The 21,154-nt window shown below is 42.0% G+C and overlaps 1 protein-coding gene across 1 annotated transcript in view; it reads left to right on the forward strand.

Annotated features, from left to right (window-relative positions):
* Positions 1-2,742: 2,742 nt before the first annotated feature.
* SLC20A2 (solute carrier family 20 member 2) overlaps positions 2,743-21,154 on the forward strand; it is a 172,510-nt gene continuing 154,098 nt past the window's right edge. The window contains exon 1 of the mRNA XM_063919968.1: positions 2,743-2,852. The gene's annotated coding sequence lies outside the window, so the exon portion shown is untranslated. The remainder of the gene's footprint in view (positions 2,853-21,154) is intronic.

Here is a 21,154-nt window from a genome sequence, read left to right on the forward strand (position 1 = left end):
GTGATGTCATTGTGTCTGGCATAATGCCAGAGTCTATTCACTGCCAGAGATGATGGGGCCACAATGGAGGCTGCATGTGGGCCACATCCTTTCTTAAAATGCCCCAAGTCCTAATAGCAATACTTAAGTTTAGGCTCACTAGTGGGGGGTACATTTTATAAGGGGTTCCTTCACAGGGATGTAACTAGGTATGTGTGGAGTGTGCCACCGCACATAGCACTGCAGGGTAGGGGGCGCTGTTGGCGGCACTTGTCAATTAACAGTTTTAAGTACTTTCACTTGTAGCTACCCCCCGTTTTGAAGCCCTGCATCTCCTGACAGCCCGCGTCTCCTTTCCCCACCCCTTCTGTCACTAATACCTATATTAACTTAACTTGAGAGCTTTTTGTTATTCAGTCACACTGTCCTTTTCTACATATTAAAATGCTGATATACCCAGGTTTTGAACCATTGCCTATGGCACTGCAATCAGACACTCTATTTATTGAGCTACTGTACAGTATCTGCCCTTACACAGAAAGCTAGAGAATTCTAAGAAAGAGTATCTGCACTTAGATAGAAAGGTAGAGAATTCTAAGCTAGAGAATTTTATTTGAAGCTTCCCTTGTACTTTGTGAAAAAAATTATCGGCATTGCAGCTGAATTTATCTATGTAGTGTGTGACTGCAAGGGATTGGATGTGTGGCTGCACATTACATTGATCTTCTTAGTTGCAATGCGGATTCTTTTTTTTTCTTTCTTTTTTTCTTCTTCAGAAAATGCAAGTAACTTCATATAGTTGGAAATCTCATAGTTTTTATGCAGGATCAAACAGTTCAATGAGTAAGGTGCTTGTCTGGAATGCATCAGGTTATGGGCTTGAATCCTGGGTATGGCAGTATATTGATTGTTTTTTATTTAATAAAGGGTATTGTAACTGAATAACAATACGCTCTCAAGTTAAGTGCATGAATGTGGTATAAAAAGGATTTGTGTCCAAGTTTTGTCATGCCTTTTGCCCCTTATGGAAAATGGGGGTAGGGATGCCAATTCTCTTTGTGGCACAGGACACCAAAATGTCTAGTTACTGCTCTGTTCCTTCCTATCCTTGCCATCAGGCCTCTACCTTCTTAGGGCACGGGTACAGTACATGTGGTGCCAGGCAGCCCAGCATGTGAGGTAAAAGAGCATGCAACTACAGTATGTAAATGTGGGAGCAGACAACTCCTTCGCATTCAATAACCAGTAGCACTTTAAAATTAGGCACAGGCGTAATAGGGCTTCCTATTGAGAGTGAAAGTCTATTCACCTGAAGCTACAGAGAACTAATCAAATCACCTGGGCCTAATGCCCAAATTATGACTGTGGCTTGGGCCTTCTGCCCACATTTACTAATACCAAGTGACCTGAACCTAATGCCCAGAGTCACTTACAAGGGGTCCTGCCTATATCTTAGAGAGAGTGATCTGTGCCTAATGTCCAGATTCACTTACAAAGGGGCTCAGGCCTTTGGCCTGCCTTATTAAAGCTTAAGTGTCCTGGCCTATTGCCCAGATAATTTTATTAAAGGGCTCAGGCTTTTAGCTTGTGAGTAAAGCCTAATGCCCAGAAATACTCACCAGGAGGCTGAGGCATACGCCTACCTATTTGCCATACAAGCCTAGGGCTTGAATATAATTGCAGGACCAAATCAATACATGCGCAGTGCGGCTCCTGCATATAGGCAGACCATTAAACATCTGCAATTTACGTAATAAATTGGATTTACGTAGATCTCTGAATCAGGCCCCCTAACTAAAAACTAGTTTAAATGACTGCCATGCAATATTATGTTTAAAGACATATCTACTATCTAAGAGATTTTTATTGTTATGCTTGTCAGAAAAAGAAAACCTATTTCTCTAAGGAGGGCATTTATCATAGATCACGTATTGCATGCGATCTGGGTGGGATCTTACGACCCAGGATTGCATTGCAATATGTGATCCTATCTGGCGGGATTTATCATCCAGCACAAGCAGGGACATGGGCTCCGAAAGCACGGGCCTCTGTGCATACGTGGTAGCTTCACCGCCATTTCTGGATTTCCAGCAGAGGGTTCCTGGGGAACCCTGCCGGAACTATATCCTGCAATGTGTAGCCCATAGGCTGCAGGGGCCAATATCAGGAATGCTTCGCATTTGGTAGCATTGCATACCCCGTAGAAACCTATGGGAGATGTGGCTGCAGGCCGGAATGGAGGTATCACTCCCTTCTTTCCTCCTTCATACATTCCAGGGATACATAAATAAACGGGTGTTTTTGGGGACATAGCCGCAAATACTGTTTGATAAATGGGCCCCCAAATCCATTTAATAAAATAGGGAAGCCCAATTAAACTGGCTTTATTCTATACACTCTCCTGTGAACGCTCTGCTTGGATATGGCCCACTATTCTGAAAGTTTGTTCTACCACTGAGTAAAGTTCTCCAGCAGGTTATTTTTAGTATCCAGTGTTGCGCTTGTGGAAATGAGTCTAATAATAAACAATTGCACTTTCACTTGCAGATCTGCAGTCTAACGGAGCCTGCTACGGTAAGTATTTGGTTGCAGCTTTGTACTCGAGCTTCTAGAAATTGTTATGCTTTGACTGACAGTGAAGGGTGTGGAGAAATGTTTTTTTTTTTCTGAGTGAGAAACTCTGGAAGGGTGACTGTCAAAATGATATGCCTTCAGGTCCCACCCCCATGCGATTATGTTATTTATGGTGCTCTTCTGGGATGCCTTAGCATGGAATTATAGCAGCTGCTGTAGAAGTGCAACCAGCGAGAACTAGTGTGTGGCTCTGCAGATATCCCAAAAGCAGTCCTTCACAAGTGTAATCAGTCATACAGGTAATCAGTTATATTGTTCTAGTTTTCAGTTAACTCCAAAGAATATGTTTTTTAACCTCAAAAATGTGTCTGCTGATACTTAACGCAAACATTCTAGAATACTTTAAACATGACAATGCAAATAATAGAAAAAGATTACAAGTGCCTCAATGCAATTCTGATTCATTCTCTTCCAGGTTTACATTTGCAGCATGTACCTTTTCTGGTACAGATGGCTGTTGCTAAGTGTGATGTTTATGCTTTGCTTTCTAATCATAACCAAGCTGTTGTATTGTATTGCTGCATCTCTGTACAAACAAGGGAAGGATGTATTGGAAAGAGAGAGCTAGTCATAGCTTTAGTATTTGCCTAGATAATCTTCTGTTGAGCCTGTACATTTGTATTTCACGTGCAATTTACTTTATTGCAGTAAATGAGCATTTGCAATGGCACAGATACAAAGTGTGATTAGACTTCTTTTACTAGCAAGTAGGACATTATGTAGAAAATAATATATATCTTTTAGCTAGGGATTTAAAAAAACAAAACTGTGGAATGCCTTTGAACACAGCATTGGTAAAAATTATGAGATCACCTGGGTCGGCTGAAATATTTCAAAGCATTAATGAAACAACTAGAACAAATAGGCATGTTAGCCCAAACAACATTTCAGAGACCTGTCTGTGAGCAACTGAAACAAAACCAGGAAGTTACTCCTGATACAAGTGAGCCAAGTCATTGACTTCTACTGTTAAAATGCTGGGGTCTGTCTACTTGTGCTCTATCTTTAGAAAACAATGTTTCGACCTCTAACTCTTAAAAACGTCATCCATCTACACTTCTAACATGACTTTAATGTCTCTTCCTTCTGTTCATGAGGTATATGTATGGAACTAGTGTAGCAGAACAAAAATGTGTATTAAATATTTGATATGGATCCATTCCAGTGTGCTCTTTTATATAGATGACATGCCCAGCACAAGAGCTCCATTCCTGTCTTGAAAGTTATTTTTGTAATTACAGAGATAGAATATAATGTTAAGCTAACTGCCTGTTCTTTATGGGAAAAAATATTAATGAGAATTCACATGAATTTAATGCATCTTCACGTCAAGGTGACCTGTGGCTGGAGAATACATTACTGCTGATAAAATGCATCTACGGAGGCTGCCAGTATGTCATGTGCACTGAGATAGATTGTACTGATATAGATTGTACTTCTGCTTTTTAAATACTCCTTTTTATTAATTATTAAGCTATACAATTTAGGGTATGAATAAAGGGCAAGAATTGCATGAAACAAGAATAAAATGAGGAATTACATTTTTCATTTGCCCAATAAACAAAAACATTTGCATATTTCCAGGAAACATAAATTTCCATGGACAAATGGTTAAAACCTAGAACAGACCCAGAGAAGCAGACAGCGGGCATGCAATTTGTATTATCTGATTCCTTTATGCAAGTAGGAGAGCGAAATGACAGACATAGGAATGGAGAGAGTTAAACCTCCTGTGAGTGGTGGACCTAACTGTTATGAAAAGTACAGCCAATGGTAGAGAGGGGAGGGATCAGTATATATAGGGATGTATAGGCTAGCTAAGTCTCTCTTGCTGCTGGTTTGCCTTCCCGCCCTCCCACCCCATTTGGTAGAGGTTTTGGCACGGAGTGCCTTGGCTCTAAATTGTTAGCGTGGTTTATCGTTGGCTATTATTGTCGGAAAAGAACGGCAGGTTGTAGTTTGACTTGTTAGTTACAGTTGTTTACAGTATTGGTGTGGTTTAGGTGCACTCACCTCCATTAACTTTTAAGGCCGCTAGATCACCCATCAGGGGGCAGCGTCATCACCCATCAGGGTGGGCAGTCAGCGTGTAGGTCTGAGTCGGGCACCTATTACCTATGTATGGTTTGTGGTAAATTAGGATCGTTTGGGTTTTAATGTTTTTTGAGGTTATCGTCAGTGGAATATAGCCGTTCTTTTTTCTGCCACCATATGCCGGCTGAATCGGCATGTTAACTTAAATTTTACTTTACAGGTTTTTTCTAATGGTTAAGGTACAATAAATAGCTAACAATTTTCTGCCAAATTCAAGTCTCCGTGTCATTATTTCTTGGTATTAAAGGTATTGAATGCTTTACTTTTTGAATAAGGGTCCACACATTATCATTAGGAGGTTTAATATTCCTTAAAATATTATATTAAATAGAAAATAAGAGGAAATATCTGCAGCGTTAGTTACAGGTACATTTTAAATAATTCTTAAAAACATTTTATTTACTCAACTAATTCTACCCTAAAGTAGAAATGAACCCTAAAAGACATGTTGTGATATTATAAAGAAGAATGGAAGAAGCACTCTACTTACTCCAAACAAAACAATTTTATTGAATTCAAAGATATGTAAAGACAGAAACAATGATGTTCATGTTTATAGTAAGTGGTACAATATCAGGTATAATGACAGGTGTTGCCGCGGTCTCAGTTGTGACGAGGTTATATGACTAGGAGACCAGAGCAGAAACTACAGTATATTTGCATTAAGTACCCTCATTACAGCACACAGTACAACCACTTTGTAACAGAGCGCTTTTTTCCTCTCCTGCAAAAACTGCAAAGTTGCAAAGTGTCGGTACTCTTTGCTGCAATGAGGGCATGTATCTATTACGAATAAATGAATGCTTTGAGCAATGATAGGGTCTTTGTGAAATGAGTGGTCTGTGCAAGGGGGGTCTGGGGTTCAAGGGTGTTTTTTGGGAAAGTCGTAATGGCTTTACAGTCTTTAGCTATGTATACACTAGACGACTCGCAAACTATGTAATGTCGTCAGCGACAGAACCCGGCGGGGGTGTCGGCATCAGTAAGTGCATACACACTTGCAGATGCCGGCAGCGTTGAGCAACGGTGGAGGGGGGAAGCGGGGGCCATGTTGCATTTGGCAGCATGGCCCTCGCTGGGGATGTCGCCTGTCGGACCCGACAGAGGATAATGCTGATGACGCGTGGGAGCGTGCATCGTCATAGTGCATACACACTGGACAATATTGTGAATGATGTGTCCAAATCAGGGACATTGGGGGTCATTCCGAGTTGATCGCTCGTTGCCGATTTTCGCTATATTGCGATTAGTCGCTTACTGCGCATGCGCAAGGTTCGCAGAGCGCATGCGCTTAGTTATTTTACACAAAAGTTAGGTATTTTACTCACGGCATAACGAGGATTTTTCATCGTTCTGGAGATCGTACTGTGATTGACTGGAAGTGGGTGTTTCTGGGCGGAAACTGGCCGTTTTCTGGGCGTGTGCGAAAAAACGCTGGCGTTTCTGGGAAAAACGCGGGAGTGTCTGAAGAAACGGGGGAGTGTCTGGGCGAACGCTGGGTGTGTTTGTAACGTCAAACCAGGAACGAAACTGACTGAACTGATCGCAATGGCTGAGTAAGTCTGGAGCTACTCAGAAACTGCTAAGAAATTTCTATTCGCAATTCTGCTAATCTTTCGTTCGCAATTCTGCTAAGCTAAGATACACTCCCAGAGGGCGGCGGCTTAGCGTGTGCAATGCTGCTAAAAGCAGCTAGCGAGCAAACAACTCGGAATGAGGGCCTTTGTACACAATATCATCTAGTGTGTATGCACCCTTAGGGCATTATTTATCAAGCACCATTTATTCACATCGACATTTTTCAGTGATTTTGCAAGCAGAATTTATAATGCCCTTAGGGTTAGAGCATAGGGGGTAAGTCTGAGTTGATCGCAGCAGCAAGTTTGATAGCAATTGGGCAAAACCATGTGCACTGCAGGGGGGGGCAGATATAACATGTGCACAGAGAGTTAGATTTGGGTGGGTTATTTTGTTTCTGTGAAGGGTAAATACTGGCTGCTTTATTTTAACACTGCAATTTAGATTTCAGTTTGAATACACCCCACCCAAATCTAACTCTCTCTGCACATGTTATATCTGCCCCTCCTGCAGTGCAAATGGTTTTGCCCAACTGCTAACAAATTTGCTGCTGCGATCAACTCAGAATTAGGCCCATAGAGCAGATGGGAACTATATACATTCTAGGGGTTCAATCCAATTAAATGTGTGTTTCTCCGCACTGCTATAGAGCTGTGAGCACTTTTGAGTGAATTTGGGCTGAAATTGGGCCACAACTCACAAGGGGTGCAAATTTGGTTGCGGTACAGGAGTTGAAGCAATGCAGCAATGGCAACTCGCACCCTTCGCATTTACTTGGATTGACCCCTAGGAATAAGTGATCCATGTGCATAGGTTTTTCACAAACTGGGATATGTCCTACTTTTTCTACCCAATATTCTGCAACACTGGAAAATTAAAACTGTATATACAGTATGTACTTAACCTTTATACTGTTGTTTGGCCAACATAGCAAATGAGTTAAATTTCAGTTGCATTTATTTAACAGTTTTGAGCTTTGTGAAACAAAACAACTTGCTGTTTTCACACTTAAAGTTGTTCACAGTATCTCTGCAGTCACACACGGGAGATTAATCATTAAAATAATTATGGTCATGTGAAAAGGAGTTGCCATACAGCAGAAACAAAAAAAACACTGTACTCTTTCCACAAAGCGGATTGATGCATTCCAAAACTTACTATCTCAATTAGCACCTTCTCACTGCAGTATCAAAGTTCTGCGACTTTGATCTGGCTCTTATAATATACTGTGTCATAAATGTATAAATGTCTATAAATGTATGTCATGAAGGAATCACCTGGACATGCGTAACATGTGGGTGTGAAAGGGTTAATCAAAACTAAAGGACTGGGGGGTCATTCAGACCCGATCGCATGCTGCAGTTTTTGCAGCCGTGCGATCGGGTCTGAACAGCGCATGTTTGGGGGCCGCAATGCGCAGGTGCGTCGCTGGCTGGTGCCGGGCAGCGATGGAAACAACGAAGAAAGCGTTTGCAGCGGCGAATGCAAGAAGATTGACAGGAAGAGGTCGTCCGGGGGTGTAACCTCACCGTTTTCTGGGCGTGTCGTGGAAAACGCAGGCGTTCCCGGCCTTTTCCAGGGAGGGATCCTGAGGTCAGCTCCATCAAGGATCATCACAGCGGGTAAATGCTGAGCTGTGCAGAGACTGCACAAACTTTTGTTTGTGCAGCTCTCTGCACAAGCGTTTGCAGCCCTGCACAGCAAATCCCCCTCCCCTGTGAGCGGCGATTACCTGGTCGCAGCAGTGCAAAATAAATAGCCTGCGTCTGAATTAGGCCCTTGGTTTGTCTAAAAATGGCTAAAATTCTCCAAGTATGTCTCACACTCACTATGTTTAATATTAAGAAAGTTCTACTACCAATAAGATTTAGGGGTCTGTTTATTCACAGCCTGCGATACTCGTTAATTTTGTCCCATCAACTTTTCTGCTTTCCTGAACCGGTCTGATGTGATATGTGCATGTGTGTTAAAAAAAACAACTACCTCGACTTCCGGTTCCGGTGCCTGCATGAGTAGACGCTGATTTCTACAGCTCTCCTGCACCTCTGCATATGGGGCCGCACAGAGCCTCCGTTCCGCCGTGGACCGCGGCGGTTTTCGCAGTTGGTCGAAGGGGAGATTGTGGGGCATCACATGGATAAGTTTCTATCCGCATCTATGCCCCCCAAAGTGCACAAATCCAAGTCTGAACGCCGGCAGCCGGAATCCAAGATGGCCGCCACGTCTGAAACTCAGGTGGGAGCACACGCTGCTAGCACTGATAAACACTCACAGCACGCCCTGCACCCCTCACAACCTACCCCAGCCACCCCTGTACCTGCTTCTGATAACCCTGTTACATACTCAGACGTAGTGAAAGCGGTGCAAGTGGCTATGGGGCCGATTATGGCTACACATTCAGCCAAACTGCAACTAGCCATACGTGATATGAAGTCACAAATGAAGCAGCTTTCTAGAACAGTTGTAAATAATGAGCAACGTATTGGGGAAACTTTCCAAGAGGTTACTGAACTCAAAACACAATATGAACAGTTACAGAAATCCCACTACCAACTACTAACAAAGGTCGACGCCCTTGAAAACAGGTCACGACGATGCAATTTACGTGTCGTGGGGTTGCCTGAATCACTCAAAGGCCCTGAGCTGTTTACTTTTTTACAATCTACCCTGCCTGATTTACTGGATATTGGAGAGGACTGTACGGGTTTGGTGGTGGAACGAGCGCACCGCTTAGGTCCCCCGCGGTCCGGCCCGGACAGCAGACCCCGCGTAGTCATTTTCAAAACTCTCAGCTTTGTCCACAAGAAAGCCATTTGGGCAGCGTCACGGCACAACAGGGATCTTAAATGGATGGGTTCACGACTGTTTATTTTTCAGGACTATTCTTCTGAAGTAATGAGGGCAAGGAAGGACTTTGCACCTCTCTGTACTAAGTTGGTGAAGGATAAAAGGAAAGTTGCCTTGTTGTTTCCAGCACGTCTCCGTCTCTTTGAGGGCAATGCATTTAAAGACTTCTCCACTGTCGGTGATGCAGAGGGATACTTGCGTGAAATTACTCAGACAGATTACAGCCCCTCTGAGGACCCAGCTGTTCTTTAATGTGACCTGTAGTGTGGGATTATTTGGTCTTATCTATCCCTAAAGAGATGTCCACATTCAGTCTGGCCCTGACCTCTGTGTATGCAAACACACAGCTTCGGCCGGCAATATATGAATGCCTTGCAGTCTCCTTGCTAACAGTATATATATTTTTTCTTTCTTTCTTTTTTATTTTTAATCTCCTGATATTGTTACTAGGTTGTCTCCTTTCACCGGCTTAGACCTCACTCATGGTCTCATTACTCTTCCTGTTTAAAGTTATACATACTTGTCTTTCTGCAATTACTATTATGATTATATTTGGCCATCTATAACCTTATAGCAATAATGCTTAATGATATAGGGATTCGCTTGGTGTTTTTTTTGGCAGTGTTTGTCCATGTGACCCTTTTATATTTCATCTAGCTGCTGCTTTGCGTCTTGATTTATAATGGCTCTGTGCCTAGCCCTCATATATACTCATCCATGAATAATTATGTTTTTTTTTATGGAGGTTAAGAGCACCAACCCTGTTATGCTTTATGCTCGTTAAAGCTTACCCGCGTGTTAGTCTGACGTGGGAAGATTTAAACCCGGAAGTTCATCTCGCCTGTGTGCGCAACATAGGAGTGTACTTCCTTATCGCAATATATTCTCTGTTTGTTCCCCCAGTTGTTCTTTCCCACCCCCCCTCTTCCCTTTCGCAACTCTGATTTTGTTGTATCCTTTATCTTATTATCATGTGGAAGGTTTTCAATGAGTAGGCTGGGATTCTGTTTTGCATGCTCACCTTTATATTATTTCATGTATGGCTAGTCTAACATTAGGCTCTCTCAATGTCGGTGGCGTTCATTCCCCAGCTAAGAGGAAGAAGATATTGATATACCTCAACAGAATGCAAATTGATATAGCGTATTTACAGGAAACTCACCTGTTACCCCTGAAATGTTAAAGCTAAACACACTACGTTGGAAAGTCCTTTTATCTGCCCCGTTCACCTCTAAAGCTAGAGGGGTAGCAGTAATAGTGAGGACGTCATTAGCAACCATTGTGCACTCCTCGTCAATCGACCCTCAGGGTCGCTATATAATAGCCGATGTATCAATTGATCAATCTAGATATATATTATGTAATGTGTATGCCCCGAACATATATTCTAGGGATTTTTTTGCTAAAATTGTATCTAAATTGTACGCATATGGTACTGTCCCTATCCTCTTCGGGGGGGATTTTAACATAGTAGCATCTCCACAGATGGACATTTCCTCCTCTCCACGCAATAAACGTCGGGCCCCAAAGCTAGGCATATCGTACATTCTCCAGCAACTTCAGTTGGTAGATGTGTGGACAGCTTCTCACCCTCTGGAGCGTGATTTCACTTGTCTGTCTGCAGCTCATGGTACTCTTTCCAGGATAGATTAAATTTTTATGTCTGAGCGTTTATTTACACGCCTCCTGGATTCTAATATAGAACCTATTTGTGTGTCTGATCACGCTCTGTGTTGGATTAAAATTGCTTTGGTTACTGATAAGGGCCCATACAAACAATGGCGTTTCCCCTCCCACTTATCTCACTCCTTAAAGTTTAGAGCTGCATTGGAAACCGTCTGGGTTAATTATCAATTTCATAATGCTGATGTCGCATCTTCCTCCCACGCACTTTTTTGGCTAGCCTTTTAACCAGTGCTTAGAGGAGAGATTATTTCTTATTGTGCACATAAAGACAAATTGTTTCGCTCCTCATATGTAGAATTGCAAACCAACCTGACTGCTGCTTATCAGTTATTTAAGACTACACCTACCTCAGCCAATAAACTGGCATATTTGTCCCAAAAGGCGGCTTTTGATAATATGTTATGTTATCCCAAGCGGAGTTCAAATATACTTTTAACTCTGCCTGCAAATTTCATAGACAATAGAAGGGAAATCTGCACTCTCAGAAATTTTTTTAAGCAATAAATTGAGGATACCCCGATTAAGTTATTTGGGAGAATTCAATGGTTTTTTTCGGGGGTGCTACCTTGACAACCATAAACAACACCTATTAAACAAAAAAAGGAAATGGGGTTGTACTGTAAGGTGCACACAGAAATATATTAAAATTTAACTTTTATTATTATATTAAGAGACCCAAATTTGGGCCATATGCGAAATATAGGGTTAAAATTGAAAGAGAAGTCAAAGAAATGTGCACTCAGATAGAAAAGTGAAGAAAATTGATTAAAAGATTTGTCCGCTCCAATGATTGCACTGACACTAATTGTATTGCTTCAATTATTATATTTATGCTTTATATGAATAGTATGCTTATTGTTAAGATATTGCCGACTAATTCCTGGGATGATTACTGGAGTCCTTAGCTATTTCAGAGTCATCTTTTTTCTGCTGTCAGCTTAACAGCAGAATTTGTTAGGAAATAAATATGAATTCCTTATATTTATTGTGATGACTGTCTGTGCCTCTGCGTAAGTATGTTAAATTGATTACATTTTATTAAATAGGGTACATTTATGTATTGAATACAATTTCCTGATGATTCTCTGTACCTTTGTATTAGTGTGTTAATTAAATTACACTTAATAGCATTGAGTACCTGTGTGTGTGGGACTACCCTGTGTCCAGTTACTCGCCGGTATAAATTGCCACACTCAGCAAAAAAGCTCTCCTCTAACTTATGAGAGCCATCTGCCACTGCTGTCCACCCGACAGACGGGAGGTGCTGGAATTTATAATTTATTTTTCTCAATCAATGTTATATGTGTGTGCACGATGTACTAGTGCCAAACTTCCCGGACTGAATATAGGATGAGCCAGAGACATCTATATATGAGCTATATAGCTCTATGACCACTCAAATGTGCTGATTGTGCTCTTAAGTTCACTGAAACAAATATTTTTTTCTCTACATACTGAGTGCACCAATTGATTGCTGATTGCTTATACGGTGTTCCCCCTTACTATAAGGGTATACAGCGTGTGCTACATTCTCACATGTATCTGAGTATTTTAAATTTCATATCCAGATAACCCTGTAGTACACTTCTAAATTTAATTATTGCTTTTGAAATAAAGAGACCACACAGATAACTGTTGATAATTGTTAATTAAGGACAGATGTTAACTCTTATATACTTTACAGGGAGTGGTTGTCTTATATTAAGCCTCGGGTGCCTGGGATTATATTGGCTGAGATGTCAATTTACTTTTTAGGGTATTCCCCAGTTAGCCATATAATATTTAAGACACCCTAGCTAAAATGTTATGCCGTAACCACTACCACAATATTGCGTCAGTGTTCGGACTTGTCAATGTTGATATAGCGGGCTGGTGTTCCCGTGCTCACTGCATGGTGCTTGTCAGCTAACCAGCTGTCTCCGTCCACCAAGCAACTAGCAGAGGTACTGATAGTGAAGGACACTACAGGATATCACCACCGCAACGGTTTGAGGTCGGCATTTGTCCGACCCACGGATGTGCCCGTGTTACCGTGCGGTAGTTAGATATTCCTTGTAGCACACTATTACATATGAAGGGTCAGTGCAGAAACATATGGAGCGGATCAAAATGCCGATGCGCGCATTTCGCAAGTAGCTTTTTCGAGCCTCGAAAAAGCTACTTGCGAAATGCGCGCATCGGCATTTTGATCCGCTCCATATGTTTCTGCACTGACCCTTCATATGTAATAGTGTGCTACAAGGAATATCTAACTACCGCACGGTAACACGGGCACATCCGTGGGTCGGACAAATGCCGACCTCAAACCGTTGCGGTGGTGATATCCTGTAGTGTCCTTCACTATCAGTACCTCTGCTAGTTGCTTGGTGGACGGAGACAGCTGGTTAGCTGACAAGCACCATGCAGTGAGCACGGGAACACCAGCCCGCTATATCAACATTGACAAGTCCGAACACTGACGCAATATTGTGGTAGTGGTTACGGCATAACATTTTAGCTAGGGTGTCTTAAATATTATATGGCTAACTGGGGAATACCCTAAAAAGTAAATTGACATCTCAGCCAATATAATCCCAGGCACCCGAGGCTTAATATAAGACAACCACTCCCTGTAAAGTATATAAGAGTTAACATCTGTCCTTAATTAACAATTATCAACAGTTATCTGTGTGGTCTCTTTATTTCAAAAGCAATAATTAAATTTAGAAGTGTACTACAGGGTTATCTGGATATGAAATTTAAAATACTCAGATACATGTGAGAATGTAGCACACGCTGTATACCCTTATAGTAAGGGGGAACACCGTATAAGCAATCAGCAATCAATTGGTGCACTCAGTGGGGTATATTTACTAAGCTCCCGATTTTGACCGAGATGCCGTTTTTTCATCAAAGTGTCATCTCGGTAAATCTCGGTCATTTACTAAACACTAATCACGGCAGTGATGAGGGCATTCGTAATTTTTTGCTAGTTCAGGTAAAAAATTACGAATGAATACACCATCGGTCAAAACGCGGCTGTTTAAGTATGAATCTCGGTCATTTACTAAGAAGTGCAAAGCAAAAAAACACAAAACACTGCCGTGAAAAATTACAACTCGTAAAAAAGTCCTAAAAAAAAACAGACCTGCTTTTTTTATCCGTGATTTGAGATGCATGCAGGGATCCATGAGATCCGTGCATGTATATCAGTGGGAAGGGGTGTGAAAGTGCTTTTTTTTGCTAAAAAAATTGCGTGGGGTCCCCCCTCCTAAGCATAACCAGCCTCGGGCTCTTTGAGCCGATCCTGGTTGCAGAAATATGGGGGAAAAAATGACAGGGGTTCCCCCATATTTAAGCAACCAGCATCGGGCTCTGCGCCTGGTCCTGGTCCCAAAAATACGGGGGACAAAAAGAGTAGGGGTCCCCCGTATTTTTAAAACCAGCACCGGGCTCCACTAGCTGGACAGATAATGCCACAGCCGGGGGTCACTTTTATACAGCGCCCTGCGGCCGTGGCATCAAAAATCCAACTAGTCACCCCTGGCCGGGGTACCCTGGGGGAGTGGGGACCCCTTCAATCAAGGGGTCGTCCCCCCCAGCCACCCAAGGGCCAGGGGTGAAGCCCGAGGCTGTCCCCCCCCCCATCCAATGGGCAGCGGATGGGAGGGCTGATAGCCTTTGTTGTAAAATAAAAGATATTGTTTTTAGTAGCAGTACTACAAGTCCCAGCAAGCCTCCCCCGCATGCTGGTACTTGGAGAACCACAAGTACCAGCATGCGGCGGAAAAACGGGCCCGCTGGTACCTGTAGTACTACCACTAAAAAAATACCCAAAAAAAGACAAGACACACACACCGTGAAAGTATAATTTTATTACTTACATACACACATACATACATACTTACCTATGGCCCCACGCAGGTCGGTCCTCTTGTCCAGTAGAATCCAAGGGTACCTGTTGAATAAATTATACTCACGAGATCCAGGGGTCCAGGCTCCTCGGCAAATCCAGGGTTAATCCACGTACTTGCCAAAAATAAAAAAACGGTGTCCCGACCACGAACTGAAAGGGGACCCATGTTTGCACATGGGTCACCTTTCCCCGAATGCAAGAAACCCACTTTGCCTTCTGGCTAAGTGGGTTTCTTCAGCCAATCAGGGAGCGCCACGTTGTAGCACTCTCCTGATCAGCTGTGTGGTCCTGTCTTCACTGACAGGCAGCTCACGGCAGTGTTACAATGTAGCGCCTATGCGCTCCATTGTAACCAATGATGGGAACTTTCTGCTCAGCGGTGACGTCACTTTAGGTCAACCGCAGGGCAGAAAGTTCCCATCATTGGTTACAATGTAGCGCATAGGCGCTACATTGTAACACTGCCGTGTGCCGCCTGTCACTCAGTACAGGAGCACACAGCCGATCAGGAGAGTGCTACAACGTGGCACTCCCTGATTGGCTGAAGAAACCCACTTAGACATCAGTCAGAGTGGGTTTCTGGCATTCGTGGAAAGGAGTCCCATGTGAAAACATGGGGCCCCTTTCAGTTCGTGGCTCGGCTTTCCGTTTTCTTATTTTATGCAAGTACGTGGATTACCCCTGGATTTCCCGAGGAGCCTGGACCCCTGGATCTCGTGAGTATAATTTCTTCAACAGGTACCCCTTGGATTCTACTGGAGAAGAGGACCGACCTGCGTGTGAACATAAGGTAAGTATGTATGTATGTTTGTGTGGATGTATGTAATAAATCTTTACTTTCACGGTGTGTGTGTCTTGTCTTTTTTTGGGTATTTTTTTAGTAGTAGTACTACAGGTACCAGCGGGCCCGTTTTTCCGTCGCATGCTGGTACTTGTGGTTCTCCAAGTACCAGCATGCGGGGGAGGCTTGCTGGGCCTTGTAGTACTGCTACTAAAAACAATATCTTTTCTTTTACAACAAAGGCTATCAGCCTCCCCATCCGCAGCCCATTGGATGGGGGGGGACAGCCTCGGGCTTCACCCCTGGCCCTTGGGTGGCTGGGGGGGGGGGACCCCTTGATTGAAGGGGTCCCCACTCCCCCAGGGTACCCCGGCCAGGGGTGACTAGTTGGATTTTTGATGCCACGGCCGCAGGGCACTATATAAAAGTGACCCCCGGCTGTGGCATTATCTGTCCAGCTAGTGGAGCCCGGTGCTGGTTTTAAAAATACGGGGGACCCCTACTCTTTTTGTCCCCCGTATTGTTGGGACCAGGACCAGGCGCAGAGCCCGATGCTGGTTGCTTAAATATGGGGGAACCCCTGTCATTTTTTTCCCCATATTTTTGCAACCAGGATCGGCTCAAAGAGCCCGAGGCTGGTTATGCTTAGGAGGGGGGACCCCACGCATTTTTTTTTAATTATTTTACAGTGTTTAATTTAAAAAAAAAAAAAACCCCAGCACGGATCACACAGATCCGGCCGAGATTGATTGTAAAAAAAGTCGGCAGTGTTTTGCTAATCACTGCCGTAAAAATAGGTAAAAAACCACGAATGACATCGACATCGGAAGAAAAGAAAAACCCGAATACGACAGCTTAGTAAATCCATCGTAATCAATTCAAAAAGTTGCAGTTTTACACTGTCGATGTCATTCGTGATTGAACTTTGACCTTTTTTCGGAAATTACGAATCTTAGTAAATTTACCCCAGTATGTAGAGAAAAAAATATTTGTTTCAGTGAACTTAAGAGCACAATCAGCACATTTGAGTGGTCATAGAGCTATATAGCTCATATATAGATGTCTCTGGCTCATCCTATATTCAGTCCGGGAAGTTTGGCACTAGTACATCGTGCACACACATATAACATTGATTGAGAAAAATAAATTATAAATTCCAGCACCTCCCGTCTGTCGGGTGGACAGCAGTGGCAGATGGCTCTCATAAGTTAGAGGAGAGCTTTTTTGCTGAGTGTGGCAATTTATACCGGCGAGTAACTGGACACAGGGTAGTCCCACACACACAGGTACTCAATGCTATTAAGTGTAATTTAATTAACACACTAATACAAAGGTACAGAGAATCATCAGGAAATTGTATTCAATACATAAATGTACCCTATTTAATAAAATGTAATCAATTTAACATACTTACGCAGAGGCACAGACAGTCATCACAATAAATATAAGGAATTCATATTTATTTCCTAACAAATTCTGCTGTTAAGCTGACAGCAGAAAAAAGATGACTCTGAAATAGCTAAGGACTCCAGTAATCATCCCAGGAATTAGTCGGCAATATCTTAACAATAAGCATACTATTCATATAAAGCATAAATATAATAATTGAAGCAATACAATTAGTGTCAGTGCAATCATTGGAGCGGACAAATCTTTTAATCAATTTTCTTCACTTTTCTATCTGAGTGCACATTTCTTTGACTTCTCTTTCAATTTTAACCCTATATTTCGCATATGGCCCAAATTTGGGTCTCTTAATATAATAATAAAAGTTAAATTTTAATATATTTCTGTGTGCACCTTACAGTACAACCCCATTTCCTTTTTTTGTTTAATAGGTGCAAATTTCATAGACATGGCAATAGGTCGGGGAAGCTTTTATCCAACCTACTTAGGGGCCAACTCGCTTCTAGTACAATTAAAGCTCTTAAAGATAAGAATGGTAAGACCACTTCTTGTGGCAAGGAAATCTCCAATATTTTACATGCCTTTTACTCTAAGTTATATGCCTCATCGGAAACTAGTACTGAAGATGGCGTTGCCTTTTGGGACAAAGTTACCCTCCCCGCATGTCCCCAGATCAAGCCTCATCCCTAATACAGCCCATATCTATCGAGGAAATAAGACGTGCTATTAAGCAACTTAAAACCAATAAAGCTCCAGGTCCAGATGGAATCTCAAATGACTTCTATAAGATTTTAGGCCCTAAAATAGAAGACGCCCTTCTAGCTTTTTTTAATTTGCTTATATCGGGATCTGACCCCCCTCTATACTTTAATTCTGCCCTGTTGAAACTCTTACATAAACCTGGACGTGACCCTCTCTTACCCGGCTCCTATCGTCCAATTTCCCTCCTGAACACAGATTATAAGCTATATACCAAAATTTTAGCTGATAGACTTAAACTCATTCTCCCAAATATCATACACGAAGACCAAACAGGGTTTATTATGGGGCGTCACTCTGTAGGGAATGTTCGGAAAGTCCTCACGGTTATGCAATGGCTAGAATCCTCTAACTTAAAAAGTCCCAGCGCAATTTTATCACTCGATGCAGAAAAAGCTTTCGATCTAGTAGCATGGGACCACTTGTTTAATTGTATGCGCAGATTTGGCACCCCCAATGAATTTATTTTGACACTGCAAAGGTTATATAAGGGCTCCTCTACGCAAATTTTAAGTAATTGCTATCTTTCCCACCCTTTTTCAATTTTACAGGGCACGAGACAGGGTTGCCCTCTCTCTCCCCTCCTCTTCGCTATGGCGTTAGAACCACTGGCTGCAGCCCTATTCCCTGTTTACTGGCATTAAAATTAATGATGTAGAGGTCAAATTGAGCCTCTTTGCAGATGACATGTTGTTATTTATATCTCAACCTTTGCAGTCGTTTACAGCCATTGTATCCATGATAGACAATTTCAGTGCGTTTTCAGGTTTTAAGGTGAACTATTCAAAATCAAAGCTCCTACCTATAATGACGGAAGCTAATTATTTTACATCACACCCCACTTTAGCCAGGTTTGCTATTTGCCACGCCCCTCTTAAATATCTTGGGATTCTTATTCCAACTACTTTAAGTTCACTTTATTCGGTCAATTTCCCGCCAATACTGGCTTCAATTGTAAAATTAATCGACCATTGGACACATTTACCCCTTTCATTAACCGGCAGAATTGCTGTCATAAAAAAAGTGTTATTTCCCAAACTTTCATATATACTACAAATGCTCCCCCTTTGTCTTTCATGACGAGACACCAAAGCCCTAAATGCTCAATTTACTAAATTTATGTGGCAAGGTAAGAAGCCACGCATTGCTTTTTCAAAATTGATTTTTCCAAAGGCGCAGGGAGGCTTCGCTGTGCCAGACGTGGCCACTTTTACCCAAGCAACTCATTTTCGATATATCTCAGACTGGTTGGGGCAAACCTCCGTATTTACCAATACTGCATTGGAAGATGCACTTTTCTTCCCCTTTTCCTCTAATGCATTATTACACTCTCCCAAATCGTTGATCCCAGCACCTATTTTCTCCAATATATTATTTGCAGATGTTTATAGATAGAAGTTGGTGTACCATCAATAAACGCTTACACAGGGATCATACTGACACTCCTTTTGTTACCTTTTGGGGAAATCCCAGTTTTATTCCAGGTTTGGATAATTCGCTGTATCTAAACTGGAAAGCGAAGGGGATAATAGCGATAAAAGACATCTTTGATCCGGGTGGCACCATACGTGCCTTTGATTATCTCCAAGATACTTTTGGTCTTCAGAGAGGGTGGTTCTTTATGTATCTACAGGCTAGGCACTATGCTCAGACCAAAACTGTAAAACCAAGTGTGTCCCAACCCAAAGATGTGATTCTAGAAACTATGGCTTTCATTAAAATCAAACCATACAAAAATCGGTATTTATATCCATTTTTGTTGGAGCCATCTACGGTAACAGTTTGGTCTCGCTCCCTTAGGAGCTGGACTCGAGACATCCCCTCCATTCAGTCATCTGCAGTTTGGACGGAGCGTTGTGAGGCCACTAAACGTATCCCCTCTGCCACACTACAGGAAACACATCTACGGATTATACATAGGGCATACATCTCTCAAGCGCAGAGGAAATTTATAGTGGCGGAAAAAACGGGCAGATGCCCAAAATGTACTGCTGGTAAAGCTGATTTTTTTCATAACTTCTGGGAATGTAGGAAGATCAGACGATTTTGGGATAAAGTTATCACTTATATCAATAAACTTTTTTCCCTATGTCTTATCAAAGCCCCTATTCCTTGCCTTTTACTGAATTTTGATGAATGGGATTTAGGATTATGCAAAACCACATTGTCTCCTATATTGACGGTTATTTTGACCATCGCCAGTAAACTCATTCTAAGACACTGGATCTCTAGATCCCCCCCTTTTCTACACGAACTTCAGTCAGATATTTTAAAGATACTTTATTATGAACGAAGTGCTGCATTTCCAGAGATTGAGACAGGGGTAGTAAAGTTTTATAAAAAATGGGGTGACTATATAATCAGACTTCCCCAGGGTATACAAGATCAACTACAGACAGTGTTTGAAGGCACTGATTGGTTCCTAAGACAGAAGCTAATGTAATTCCTATCCACTACGATAACCTATTTTTATATTTCGGAGTTGATACTGCCTTTTCCCTCCTTCCCTCTGTTTTGTGTTCCTCCCCACCCTCCCCCTTTTTTATTCTTATCTTGTCTCATATAAATTTTTCTAATGTTATCCATTTATGCCTGGCACATTGGATTTGAATAACAGGACAGTTTGTACTTTATTTTAACATTCTTTTGGATGTAGCAATTGTTTTGTACACCGTGATTCTTTGCCCAAATTTTGGGGCATTATTTTGCACTGACTGTCATCCTTTGTTATTGTACTTTGATGCCTTGAAGATAACAATGTAACATTGTACCAATATTGTCGACATGTTATTGATTTTCTATATATATCAATGGAAAAATTCTATAAAACCCAATAAATCGTTTATTCAAAAAAAAAAAAAAACAACTGCCTAGCAAATCTTACCTAGCATGTATGATTGCCATTACCTGTGGTGAGCTAGTTCATTGATAAGAAAGGTGTTTCACCACAGGTGATGGCAATCATACATTACCAGGAAAGTCCAGGAACAGAGCATTTTCTCCCTCATGGAGAGGGTCAGGTAGGCAAGTATGGGTAAGGGTTTTGCTCTTTAATAGACTTAGTTATTGGAAAACAAACAATTCCCTGCATAACTGTAGCATAATGACCAACTCTGAAAAGTGAATTATTGAAGAACACAAAGACAGAAGTATCAGTGGAGTTTAATATGAGAAAAAGTCATAATGCTAATTTAAAAAAAAGAAATGTGATAAGAATTAGATTTACACATACCTCCCAACATGACCCTCTCCAGGAGGGACACAATGCTCTGCTCCTGAACTTTTCTCTTAATTTATGATTGCCGGCACCTGTGTTGAACAGGTTAATGGGTAAGAAAGATGTTTCAGCACAGGTGATGGCAATCATCCATTAAGAGGGAAGTCCAGGAGCAGAACATTCTGTCCCTCCTGGAGAGGGTCATGTTGGGAGGTATGTTTACATACTCTTAGGATGCAAACTATGAAGTATGATCCTGCACGGGAATTGACAACTG

This window comes from Pseudophryne corroboree, chromosome 1 (assembly GCF_028390025.1).
Source record: "Pseudophryne corroboree isolate aPseCor3 chromosome 1, aPseCor3.hap2, whole genome shotgun sequence".
Classification (NCBI taxonomy): domain Eukaryota; kingdom Metazoa; phylum Chordata; class Amphibia; order Anura; family Myobatrachidae; genus Pseudophryne; species Pseudophryne corroboree.